Source organism: Arvicola amphibius, chromosome X (genome assembly GCF_903992535.2).
Source record: "Arvicola amphibius chromosome X, mArvAmp1.2, whole genome shotgun sequence".
Classification (NCBI taxonomy): domain Eukaryota; kingdom Metazoa; phylum Chordata; class Mammalia; order Rodentia; family Cricetidae; genus Arvicola; species Arvicola amphibius.
This window is the reverse complement of record NC_052065.1, coordinates 79,514,416-79,528,518: the sequence shown is the minus strand read 5'-3', so window position 1 is coordinate 79,528,518 and position 14,103 is coordinate 79,514,416.

Sequence of the window (14,103 nt, the reverse complement as noted above, 5' to 3'; positions counted from 1 at the left end):
GACACATATTCAGGTTTTCACTGGGCTACTGCCTTAAGCTCAGGAAAGGCTGATTCAGTAATCACACATTTATTGGAAGTTATGGCCATCATGGGTATACCTGCACAAATAAAGATAGACAATGGTCCAACATATGTATCTAAGAAAATGAAACACTTTTTTGATTATTATAATATAAAGCATATTACAGGTATAACAAATAATGCTACAGGTCAGGCAGTTATAGAAATATCAAATCGTATTATAAAGGATATGCTGAACAAATAGAAAGGGACAGAAAATACCCCAGAAATAGATTGCATAATGCTTTATTAACCTTGAATTTTCTTAATGCTAATGAGAAAAGAACAACAGTTGCAGAAAGACATTGGATAGTGGAAAAGTCTGCCGAACTAAATCAACTGATTTATTTCAAAGATGTGCTGACCTCTCAATGGAAGCCAGGAGATGTGCTACGTTGGGGAAGGGGTTTTGCTCTTGTTTCCACAGAAGAAGAAAAATTGTGGATACCATCAAAATTAATAAAGGTTCGATTTGAAGAGGATAAACCTCTTGGATAGGTGAAATGACAGCTCATCCACAATGATGATATTCTTACAGGTGGTAAGAAAAACATATAGAATGGGGGCAGGGTTCTGTTCTTATCTCCACAGGTAAACATTCATCTTTGAAAAATTCAAGGGGCACTGGATGTTTGAATACTGACAGATGGAAAAATAACTGCCCAATAGGGATTATCAAGAAAACTGAAGAGGTTCTGTAAGTAAAATATACTAAATCATATTTCTAAATTTATAGAGCTGATTTTAAAGTTAGACTCTGGCTCAGTCCCTCTCTAATTCCAAGCCTGTTGTTAAGAGAAAAAAATACAGAGTTTCTGGAGTTTCTGTCGCATGTCAAGAGCCATGATATGGGACAGAAAGAAATATGAGTTTAGAAAACATCTTTGCTTTTCTTCATGTCTATCATACCTTTCATTGAATATATCTATCATGCCTTTCATTGAATATATGTATGTCTATATATGTCTATATGATTAATGTTTAAGCTTTTCACAATGAGCAATGAGTTTTTCCTGCAGTGATATTTGAAGTTTCCAGGAAGAAGATGGGGCCCTATAACAACAACTCCACCTGGTTGATATGACTTCATGATACTGATAGTGCTACTACAAGACTTGTTTTGGGTTATAGCTACACAAGATGGTTCCAACTTGGTTAGCTGAAATGGTGCACATCTTGTACAACATTCTGGCCAGACCTGCACAAAATACTCAGAGACTATTTGCAATTTTAAAAGACATTGATCTTGAAATTTAACCATCATTTTACTTCACAGGATCCCCAGAAAGAATGTCGCCCCCATGACAGCTGAAAGTAATTCTAGAGGACGTCTCCTCTCCCAGTAAAGTTTGTCCTTGGGCTTAGGGACATTATTTAAGGGTTGATTATAATTAGTATATGGTTGAGGGTTGGGGGGTTAGGGGAGGAATTTTATAAGTTCAGGGATCTTTTGGAAAAAAAAAGAGGGATAATTGGATGATGGGATAATAGATTTGTAATTGTGAGTTACTGTTTTTAGACAAATATATTGGTATCGATAGTTGTATATTGATACAATGTTAAATTATATTGACTATTGTATGCATGCATGTTTCTACCTCTGTTTAAAACATTTTTATGTATTGATATATATTGTATAATTATATATATATATATATATATATATATATATATAATTTACCATATTGCAGTGTACGTTTCTACATCTGATTAAGATACTAATACATTGTTTATGTATTGATATATATTTACCATATTGCATTGTATATTTGTACATTGTTTATATTTGGAGGTTATATTGTCCTCATTTATTGCACAGTTGTTCATTGTCTTAGTCTTTAAGTTAGATAGGTATTGAGAATTATATAGACTAATTGTCATCTATGTTTGTCATTTATAATTAGACTAATCAGGTTTGTTAGATACATAGAGATTATACTCAGTATAGATGGATAATCTTCAACCTCTTCAAAGAGCTGTAGAAAATGGCCTTTAATCTAACTCAGTTTCATGGTAATGAGACACAATTGCTCCTGGAAACACCGATCTATTCCCGAAAGAATGTTGAGCACCAAAGACACTCCACCTTGAGCCTTTCTTCTTGGCAGAACTGGCCTTTGGGCAAAGAAATGCCCATATCTCAACCACTGACAGAGATACAGAGTATCCATAAATGGATAAAACAGGACTGTCATATCCTGCCAAGACGGGGTAAGATAGTTTTGAAAAGTTTGTTGCCTTTGAAAATGGTATGTCAATTATGTTAGGCCTTAGCCAAAGTTGGTTGCTTCAATGCTGCAAATGTGACTTTGGGTGATTGCCCAGGTAGCTAGTTGTCTCTTTGATTTGTTGCATTTTTTGGAAGTTGTTTAATTGCACTTCCTAATTACTCAGGTAACATTATTTCCCTTCTCAGATCTTCAATGGGGTTGAAGACTATATAAATGTAGTTACTTTCCTCTCATGAGTTGGCCAAGTTATATATTATACAAGGCTTAAGCTAGTTGGAATAGGATATTTGTACTTATTGTATATAATTTCACAGTAGGTTTAGAAATCTCTTACTTAAACAAAAGGGAGAGGTGTTGCGGGATCTCCTTCTGCTCCTTCAGCCAATAGCCGCTGAGATACCAGCCCATTGGGGCATGGTCCCTCTTTAAAAAAAGTGGCCACTTCCCTCCACTCGCTCTCTGGCTTCCGGCTCTGCTTCCAGCAACTAGGCTCCCTTCCTGATTGCGAAGATGGCTGTTGGCTGGGATGGTAATCTGTAAGGTTTTCCCCTTTAAATAAATAGCTTTTCTATTAATCATAATACCAAACTGGTGTGGGATTGTTTGTGATTTATGCCATGGTGAGCTCCCATTATATCAGTCCCACCATCTCAGTGGGTGGGTGTACCCCTCGCAGACCTGACTTCCTTGCTCATGGTCTCCCTCCTTCTGCTCCTCATTTGGACCTTGGGAGCTCAGTCTGGTACTCCAATGTGGGGCTCTGTCTCTATCTCCATCCATCGCCAGATGAAGGTTCTATGGTGATATGCAAGATATTCATCAGTATGTCTATAGGAACAGGCAATTTCAGGCTCCCTCTCCTCAGCTACCTAAGAAATTAGCTGGGGACATCTCCCTGGATGACTGGGAAACACTCTAGAGTCAATTATCTTGCCAACCCTAAAATGGCTCCCTTAATTTAGATATATACTTCCCTGCTGCCATATCTACCCTTCCTTTATTCCAACCATCCCATTCCCCCAAGCTACCACCATCATCACATTCACACTTTTCTCTCCCCATCTCCACTTAGACCCATCCCACCCCACCCCCAAGTTCCAAATTTTTGCCCGGCAATCTTGTCTACTTCCAATATTCAGGAGGATAACTATGTTTTTCTTTGGGTTCACCTTCTTATTTAGCTTCTCTAGAACCATGAATTATAGGCTCAATGTCCTTTATTTATGGCTAGAAAACAATTATAAGTGAGTACATCCCATATTCATCTTTTTGAGTCCGGGTTACCTCACTCAGAATAGTGTTTTCCATTTCCATCCATTTGCATGCAAAATTCAAGATGTCACTGTTTTTTTACAGCTGAGTAGGACACTAATATATATATATTCCATGATTTTTTTAATTCTTCCCTTGAAGGGCATCACGGTTGTTTCCAGGTTCTGGCTAATACAAATAATGCTGCTATGAACATAGTTGAACAAATGCTTTTGTAATATGATAGGGCATCTCTTGGGTATATTCCCAGGAGTCTTATTGCTGGGTCCTGGGGTAGGTTGATCCCGAATTCCCTGAAAAACTGACACACTGCTTTCTAAAGTGGTTGCACAAGTTTGCATTCCCAACAGCAATGGATGAGTGTACCCCATACTCTACAACCTCTCCAACAAAGGCTATCATTGGTGTTTTTGATTTTAGCCATTCTGACAGGTATAAGTTGATATCTCAAAGTTGTTTTGATTTGCATTTCCCTGATCGCTAAGGAGATTGAGCAAGACCTTAAGTGTCTTTTGGCCATTTCAAGTTCTTCTGTTGAGAATTCTTTGTTCTGATCAGTATCCCATTCTTTAATTGGGTTAATTAGCATTTTAAAGTCAGTTTCATGAGTTCTTTATATATTTTGGAGATCAGACCTTTGTCTGTTGCAGGGAGGGTGAAGATCTTTTCCCAGTCAGTAGGCTGCCTTTTTGTCTTAATGACAGTGTCCTTTGCTTTACAGAAGATTCTCAGTTTCAGGAGGTCCCATTTATTCAATGTTGCCCTTAATGTCTGTGCTGCTGGGGTTATATGTAGGAAGCGGTATCCTGTGTACATATGTTGGAGAGTACTTTCCACTTTCTCTTCTATGAGTTCCAGTGTGTTTAGATTGATATTGAGGTCTTTAATCCATTTGCACTTGTGTTTTGTGCATGGTGATTGATATGGCTCTATTTTCATTCTTCTACAAGTTGACATCCAGTTATGTCAGCACCATTTGTTGAAGATGCTTTCTTTCATCCATTGCATACTTTTAGCTCCTTTATCGAAAATCAGGTGTTCATAGGTTTGTGGGTTAATATCCGGTTCTTCAATTTAATTACGTTGTGCAACTTCTCTGTTTTTATGCCAATACCAAGCTCTTTTTCAATACTGTAGCTCTGTAATAGAGTTTGGGGTCAGGGATGGTAATGCCTCCAGAACTTCCATTATTGTATAACATTGTATTGGCTATCCTGGGTTTTTTGTTTTTCCATATAAAGTTGATTATTGTTCTCTCAAGGTCTGTGAAGTTTTTTGTTGGGATTTTGATGGGGATTGCATTGAATCTATAGATTGCCTTTGGTAGAATTGCCATTTTTACTATGTTGATCCTCCCAATCTAAGAGCAAGGGATATCCTTCCATTTTCTGGTATCCTCTTCAATTTCTTTCTTCAAAGACTTAAAGTTCTTGTCAAATAAATCCTTCACTTCCTTGGTTAGAGTTACCCCAAGATATTTTATGCTATTTGTGGCTATTGTGAAAGGTGACGCTTCTCTGATTTCCTTCCCTGCTTCCTTATCCTTTGTGTATATGAGGGCAACTGATTTTTTGGAGTTGATCTTGTATCCTGCAATGCTACTAAAGGTCTTTTTCAGCTGTAGGAGTCCTTTGGTGGAGTTTTTCGGGTCGCTTATGTACACTATCATATCATCTGCAAATACCAAAAGTTAAATTCTTCCTTTCCAATTCGAATCCCCTTGATTCCCTTATGTTGTCATATTGCTATTGCTAGTACTTCAATCACTGTATTGAAGAGATAAGGAGAGAGTGGACAGCCTTGTTGTGTTCCTGAATTTAGAGGGATGGATTTTGAGTTTCTCTCCATTTAATTTAATGTTAGCTTACAGCATGCTATAAATAGCTATTATTATATTTAGGTATGACCCCTGTACCCCTAATCTTTTCAAGACCTTTATCATAAAGGGGTGTTGAATTTTGTCAAATGCTTTTTCAGCATCTAAATGATCATATGTTTTTTTCAGTTTATTTCTATAATGGATTACATTGATAGACTTTTGTATGTTGATCCAGACCTGCATCTCTGGGATGAAGCCTACTTGTTCATAATGGTTATCTTTTCTAATGTGTTCTTGGATTTGGTTTGCCAGTATTTTATTGAGAATTTTTGCGTCAATGTTCATGAATGAGATTGGCCTGTAATCCTCTTTCTTGGTTGCGTCTTTGTGTGGTTTGGGTATCAGGGTAAATGTAGGTTCATGAAAAGACTTTGGCAAAAACTCTTCTGTTTCTATATTGTGAAATACATTAAGGAGTATAGGTATTAGGTCTTCTTAAAAGTTCTGGTAGAATTCTGAATTGAAACCATCAGGTCCTGGGCATTTTTTGGTAGGGAGGTTTTTGATAACAGTTTCTAAATCTTCACGACTAACAGGTATATTTAGATTGTTCACTTGGTCCAGATTTAACTTTGGTATACGGTATTTATCTTTAAAAAGTCCATTTCTTTAACATTTCCCAATTTTGTGGCATATAAGCTTTTGTAATAAGATCTAATGATTCTCTGAATTTCCTCTGTGTCTCTGGTTATGTCCCCCTTTTCATTTCTGATCTTATTAATTTGAGTGTTCTCTCTCTACCATTTGATTAGTTTGGCTAGGGGTTTGTCAGTCTTGTTTATTTTCTCCAAGAACCAGCTTTTTGATTCATTGATTCTTTGGATTGTTTTCTGTGTTTCTATATTGTTGATTTTAGCCCTCAATTTGATTATTTCCAGTCTTCTACTCCTCCTAGGTGAATCTGCTTCTTTTTTTCTAGAGCTTTCAGGTATGCTGCTAAGTCTCCAATGTGTGCTTTCTCCGTTTTCTTTATGTGGGCACTTAGTGCTATGAACATTCCTCTAAGCACTGCTTTCATAGTGTGCCAAAGGTTTGAGTATGTTGTGTCTTTATTTTCATTAAATTCAAGAAAGATTTTGATTTATTTCTTTATTTCTTCCTTGACCCAGGTGTGGTTCAATAGTTGAGTGTTCAGTTTCCATGAGTTTGTAGGCTTCCTGAGGGTAGCATTGTTGTTGAAATCTAACTTTATTCCATGGAGATCCGATAAGACATAGGTGGTTACTAATATTTTTTGTAACTGTGGGAGTTTGCTTTGTTACCGAGTATGTGATCAATTTTCAAGAAGGTTCCATGAGTTTCAGAGAAGAAGGTATATTCTTTCCTGTTTGGGTGGAATGTTCTATAGAAGTCTGTTAAGTCCATTTGTTTTATTACCTCCATTAATTCACTTATTTCTCTGTTAGGTTTCTGTCTGATTGACCAGTCCATTGGTGAGAGAGGAGTGTTGAAGTCTCCTACTATTAGTGTGTATGGTTTGATGTTTGTCTTGAGTTCTAGTAATGTTTCTTTTACATAAGTGGGTGTTTTTTATTAGGGGCATAGATATTCAGGACTGAGACTTCATCCTGATGAATTGTTCCAGTTATGATTATAAAATGTCCCTTTCCATCTCTTCTGAATTATTTTACTTTGAAGTCACCTTTGTTAGAAATTACTATGGCCATACCCGCTTGTTTCTTAAGTCATTTGCTTTATAAACCTTTTCCCAACACTTTACTCTGAGTAGATGTCTGTCTTTGTGTTTGAGGTGTGTTTCCTGTAAACAGCAGAATGTTGGATCCTATTTTCATATCCAGTCTCTTAGCTTGTGCCTTATTACATGTGAGTTGAGTCCACTGATATTAAGTGATAATAATGACCTATGGTTATTAACTCCAATCATTTTTTTCAGTAGTAGCATTTGTGTGTTTCCCTTCTTCGAGTTGTGCTGGTGAAGGGTCACTAGATGTCTGAGTTATTGTGGGTATTGTTGGACTCCTTGGTTTGTGATTTTCCTTCTATTACTTTCTATAACACTGGATTTGTGGCTACGTATTGTTAAAATTTTTTTTAACCTGGAATATTTTGTTTTCTCCATTGATAGTAAATGAAAGCTTGGCTGGGTATAGTAGACAGGGCTTACATCCATGGTCTCTTAGTTTCTGCAGTACATCTATCTAGGCTTTCATGGTTTCCATAGAGAAGTCAGGTATAAGTCTGATAGGTTTACCTTTATAAGTAACTTGACCTTTTTCCTTTGTAGCTCTTAATATTATTTCTTTCTACTGTATGTTTTGTGTTTTGATTATAATATGGCGAGGGGATTTTATTTTGATTCGGTCTATTTGGTGTTCTGTATGCTTCTTGAACCTTCATAGGAATATCTTTCTTTAGGTTGAGAAAGTTTTCTTCTATTATTTTATTTAATATATTTTCTGGGCTTTTGAGTTGTAATTCTTCTTCTTCTACTGCTATTATTCTTAGATTTGATCTTTTTATTGTGTCCCAGATTTCCTGAATGTTTTGTGATGAGAATTTGTTAGATTTGCTGTTTTCTTTGATCAGTGCATTTATTTTCTCTATGTTATCTTCAGAATCTGAGATTCTTTCTTCTATCTCTTATATTCTGTTGGTTATGCTTGTTTCTGTAGTCTCTATACATTTACCTAGATTATCTGTATCCAGCTGGCCCTCAGTTTGTGTTTTCTTCATTGCCTCCATTTCAGTTTCCAAGTCTTGAACTGTTTCTATTATCTGTTTGATTGTTTTTCCTTGGTTTCCGAGGATATCATTTATGGATTTACTTATTTCTTCAAACTTTTTGTTATTCTTCTCATCCATTTCTTTAAGGGAGTTTTTCACCTCCTGTTTAAGGGACTCTCTCACTTTCATAAAGTCAATTTTTTCTACTACTTCTGGAATAGGGTGTTCAAGTCCTCCTGTTGTAAGTTTGCTGGGTTCTGTTGTTTTCATGTTGTTTTTCAGATTGTTGGAGGAATTCTTGCATTGGCACCTGCCCATCTCTTCTTCTGACTACACCCCTATGGATCTTTTTTACATGTTCAATTCTCTTTGCTGGCCAGAGACCTTGCAGACAAAAGGCCTAACTTGCTGCAGGCAGGCTATTGAAACAATGGAACTCTCACCTGCCTGGTTGAACTCACTTCCTGGGCCCAGTGCCCAAACAGCCTAAGCTGGGGGATTTTATGACCACAAAGTGGGGAGGATGAAGGGGGTTTCTGGGTGCAAGCTGTGATGGGACAGGAAGAGAGAGGTAGTATCCTGGGAGAATAGCCCCTGCCAGAAGTCCAGGAAATGTAGGCAGTTGAGGAATGTCTGTGCTCTGTCTCTGGGCGGCTGCCGTGGGTCAGGAATTCACTCACCACACAATTATTCCTTTGTTTGAAGTTCTATGAATCTTTCTAATCTGACTAAAAACTGCCATATTTGTACAGAATTTAATGGTGTCAATATCCTGTTTGGAGAGTTGTAGGTGCAAAAATATAGTCCTTCATCTGGCTGGGGATGCCATGTTGAAAGACTACAGAATCTACAAATATTTATTAGTTCTAGGTCATGAAAATAGAGTAAGAAACACAAGCAGGTATTTAAGATGATATTGAATGTGTCTAAAATATCAACTGCTTCTGCATAAGGCTAAAGGGGACTGCAACTTACACCACTCTGAGTTTTACTTGGTATAAAGATAACAAGTCTCACTAGACTTCAGAGTAATTCAGAGAAAAGATAGTTAAAGAAAGTGAGGAAGTCCACAAACTGTAATCTGTTTCTGTGGTGCCTCATCCATGTCATATTGCCATTATAAAAGGTCTTGGAATGACCTTTTTATTTTTATTTTATTTTTTATTTAAAGGGTAATTCAGGATACATTGCTGAGCATAAGAAGTGTTATAGAATATTATTTTAGCTGAGCAAAGATGTATTATAATTATGCTCCAGAATGTTACTTTAGCTCTATGAATGTGTGTTACTTTTACTTAGGTTGCATTTGTTTAATTGTGAAAAGCACTTTTACCTTGACTGCCTAAGGCACCTGATTAGTCTAATAAAGAATTAAATGGCCAATAACTGGTAACAGAAAGGATAGACAGGGCTGATTGGCAGAGAGAATAAATAGAAGGAGAAACATAGGCTCTAGAAAAAGAATGACAGAATGAGGAGAGAGAGGGACAAACCTATGGCAAGAATCCAGGCAAATGTCAACCAGATAGACAGAGAAGCAGTGAAAGTAAAATATATAGACATGAGGAAGGTAATAAGGCCAAAGGCAAAAGGTAGATAAAGATAAATATGTTAATTTATGTTAAAAGAGCTAGCCATAAATGTGCCTAAGATAGATCAAGCATTCATAACTAGTGGTAAGTCTCTGTGTCATAATTAGGGAGCTTGTTGGTGGCCCAAAAGAAAAAAACCTAGGACAAAGAAGGATATTATGATCATGAATGTCATGGATAGAGACAATAACATGCCAATGGCTCTGCAGTAGAATTAGGACCATGTAACACCCGATTCTGTGTTACCCCCTCAGTACAGTTCACGTGCCACTGTACCTTTCGTGAGTCGGACAAGGGCCTGGAGATTGAAAGAACACACAAAGAGACCTGGGTCATTCGGAAGGAGATCAGCTGAATGCCATTTATTTGGCCTTGGGGAAAATCTTAAATACCCCACTCCTGCCCAAGGAATTCCACCCAGGCAGGTGGGAAATTACCATATCTAACTGCTGCACAAGGACTTCCACCTAGGCAGGTGGGAAATTACCATACCAACAATAGAGTCAACAATGCCCTACAGCAAATCACCAGGCGGGGCAGAGGGAGCACAGGAACAAACAGAATGCTTAGTCATCTGACCAGAAACTGTCCTCAAGTTGAGCCCCAGGAACAAGGGCAGACCTGGGCCCTACAGGTCCCCCTTTTATATAAATTATGACTAGGCCTGTCTTGGGTGGCATTGGACGTCAGGCAATACCCCTTACCCGTCATGGGAAAGCATCCAGGTCAAAACACATTTCCTGTCTTAGGTTGGGGTAGCCCCCCAAAAACCTTTCCCATCATTGGCTCACTAGTCACCCATCACCAAGTTCAGCCAGATTTGTGCTGAAAGATTCTCTGGGGCAATTGCTAAGAGGACTTGCCACGTGGCAACATTGACCTGAGTATGCCTTTGGCTCTGGCACCATGAAACCATGAAGATGATGCTCCAGCACATATAAGCATTCCTTAGGAGACTGTGCCTGCTTAATAAGTCTGCCCAAATTGGAGTCCTTTAAGTAAGGTCTCAGCACTGGTGAAAGGGACCCTGGTATAGTAAACTAGAATAATCTCAAGAGCTAATTAGTAAATTATATACTCCAGGGTCCATGAAAAACAGCAATAAGCCTTTAACCTAGCAGTGGACTTTAACCACAACCAATAGCAAAATTAACTGCAATATTCATTTGTAAATTAGCTCAATTTGAATGGCCAAGGCATTTACAACCTGCCCTGAGAGGGTATCCATTGTGCAAGCAGAAGCAACTGACTGACTAATGGAAAATCCAGCAGCTCTAGCTGCTCTGGCAGCCTCAGCAATGGCTGCATTCAAGGGATGGGTAGATACGTCCTTAGCACTAGGACCACCACAGCTAGCTCCTCAGGATCCCAGCAACTCTTCAGTTGACAAGCCAGTATCTACTTGATCTCTTGGCTCTGTCCTGTCTTCAGGCTTCTGGACGGGAAAATCCACAGCACGCACCAGACGCTCAGGTACCCATATTAGATTGTCAGCATCCTGTGGGAAAACACAAACAGCCCCTCTTCCCCACACCAGTACAGGATCTGGACCATACCAGGTGCCATCTGCTAGATTCTTCCATTTAACATGAGGCATCCCGGAAGAATCTGGCCGCCAGTGCCAGTCAGCAGCAGTATGACATTGAGCATCAACAGTCAAAAAATTTAAAATGTATAAAATAAAAGACAAATGGTCTCTGGGGGTGGAACCATATTCCCCCTTTTTTGTTTTATGCAGATAGGCTTTGAGCGTACGATGCGCTCATTCCACTAGGATTGTCCTTGAGGATTATAAGGTATTCCCGTTTTATGGGAAATGAAAAAGTCAGAACAAAATTTAGTAAAGCCAGAGCTGGTGTCAGCTGGCCCATTATCAGTTTTTACAGTTTTTGGAACTCCCATGTAGGCAAAGGCCTGGAGACAGTGACTTTTCAACAGGCTGAATATCAAAATCAGGAGGGGAGGCTACCACAGCTCTCCCTGTGGAAGATCCATCAGTAAACACATTCCGAGACCCTGCCAGAGGCTGCAAAGAAATAACTTTAGGGAAACATATCGGATGATTTTTGAAAAAGGTGACCAACTTATAAGAAGGATAATGATTATCAAACTTGCAGGGATTAGTGCATAAAAACAAGGTCCAATCTTCATCAAAATTTTGTAACCAAGTTATTTCTGCCTGGGTATAAGGTGTAATAACCTTATCAGGTAACATTCCAAAGGTTTGCAAACTAAGTTTATACCCTTTCTGAATAACACGTAGCACAGCTGATGGGTAAGAGATAAGGGAATGGTGAAAAAACAATCCTTTAGGTCAATAACTAAAAGATGGTATCCTGCAGGAATACCCACAGGCTGAGGCAACCCAGGTTGAGTTGTCCCCATAATTTCCATACAGTCGTTTACTGCTCTAAGATCTTGCAGCAGCCTTCCATTTACCAGACCTTTTCTTAATAACAAAGATAGGAGTATTCCAGGGAGAAGTGGATGGCACTATGCGTCCTGCCTCTAGCTGTTCCTGGACCAGAGTATGAGCAGCCTGTAATTTCTCCTTGCTTAGGGGCCATTGCTCTATCCATACAGGTTTTTTAGTTTTCCATTTTATGGGAATGCTTTCCAGCTGCTCTGCAATGGCCCCTAAGAAAAATTTCCTAACCCTGCATGCTGTCCAGGTAACTGTTGTATTATTTTCTTGTCTGCTAAAATCTGCACATCTCCCTGTAGATTTTTGCCCAAACCCCGACCAAAGACAAAGCCCTGGTTAGATAACATGCGCTGCACAGGTTCAGTGGTCAGAACTGCTCCCATAGCTTGCAAAACATTTCTTCCCCACAAATTAAGAGGAAGGTGTTCCAGGACAAATGGTTTAAAAATGCCTTTATGGCCTTCTTTATCCTCCCAATTTAAATATTGAGTACTGCACTCTGGAGAACTGGCCATTCCTACCCCCTGTAAAATCGTGGGGGCTGGCTGTAGAGGCCAGGCTGCAGGCCAATGTTTTTTAGCAATCACAGAAGAATCAGCCCCTGTATCTGGAAGGCCTTGGAACCTTTTTCCATTGATTATTAATGTAAACGTGGGTCAGTTCTCTAAACTAGAGACCAAAAAGCTCCAGGGAATCCTGTGGAGCCAAACCCCTTGTCCCCTCATTCTTGTTTAAAGAATGGATTAGTAGAGCGAAACATGGGCAAAAGCACTAGTTGAGCTATTCTCGTTCCTTGAGGGATGACAAGGACTCCCTTACCAGCTTCAATCATAATTTTAATTTCTCCAGTATAATCACAGTCTATAATTCCTGGTAAAATTTTAATTCCTTTAAGCACAGAACTACTTCTACCCAAAACTACACCTACTGAACCCTCTGGAATAGGTCCAAATACTCCAGTCCCCAAGGCCTGCACACCCATTTGTGGGGTCAATACTGCCCGGGCGGAGGTACAGAGGTCTAGTCCTGCACTTCCTGAGGTGCCTCGAAAAAGGTCGTAGACTGTGAGGCGTTCCTTTGAGGAATGAATCTGATGGGAGCAACTGTCCCGCTCATGGCCCCATACACTTGTGTTTTGGGGGCCCGGGGCAGGCCCCTCCTCCCGTTTTCCGACACGGGGATGAGATTTTCTTGACTGTCAGTCTTAGAGTGACAGTCGTTGGCCCAATGAGCCCCCTTTTGACATTTTGGGCAAATACCTGGATCTCCTCTGGGCTGATTAACTGCCCTTTTACCCGCAGGGCAGTTTCTTTTGATGTGTCCTGACCTTCCACATTGAAAACAATTCCTTGACCTACCTCCGCCTTGACCTTCCTTAAGGGCAGAAACAATTACTTGACCCATCACGTGAGTACTATCAATGTCTCTGCATAACCGGATAAAGTCATTTAAATCTCCATCTCTATGGGGGCATAAAACCTCTTGGCAAAATCTATTAGCATTTTCGTAGGCCAGTTGCTTTATGGCTGGCATAGCTGAGTCCACATCCCCAAAAATGCGACTCCCCACCTGTAGCAGGCGGTCAATGAACTCAGAATAAGGTTCTGAAGATCCTTGAAGGGTCTTAGAAAGCTGATCTCTTGCTCCTTTGTTAGGTAAAGTTTTCCAAGCTTTAACAGCTGCAGCAGCTATCTGAGCATAAACCGCAGGGTCATATGCAATCTGTGCTGCTAAATCAGCATACTGTCCTTCACCAGTTAACTCGTCAAGGTTATGCTGGGGGAAACCCACCTCGGCATTTTTCCGTGCTGTCTTTTTGCAATTTTCCTGCATTTAACCTCTCCATAACAAATAATCTCCCCCTGAAAGACAAGCCCTGCAAAGCTGCATCCAGTCATTGGGTATAAGGTTGAGTTCTGCAAAGGATTCCAAAAAGGCTATAGTGAAAGGAGCATGA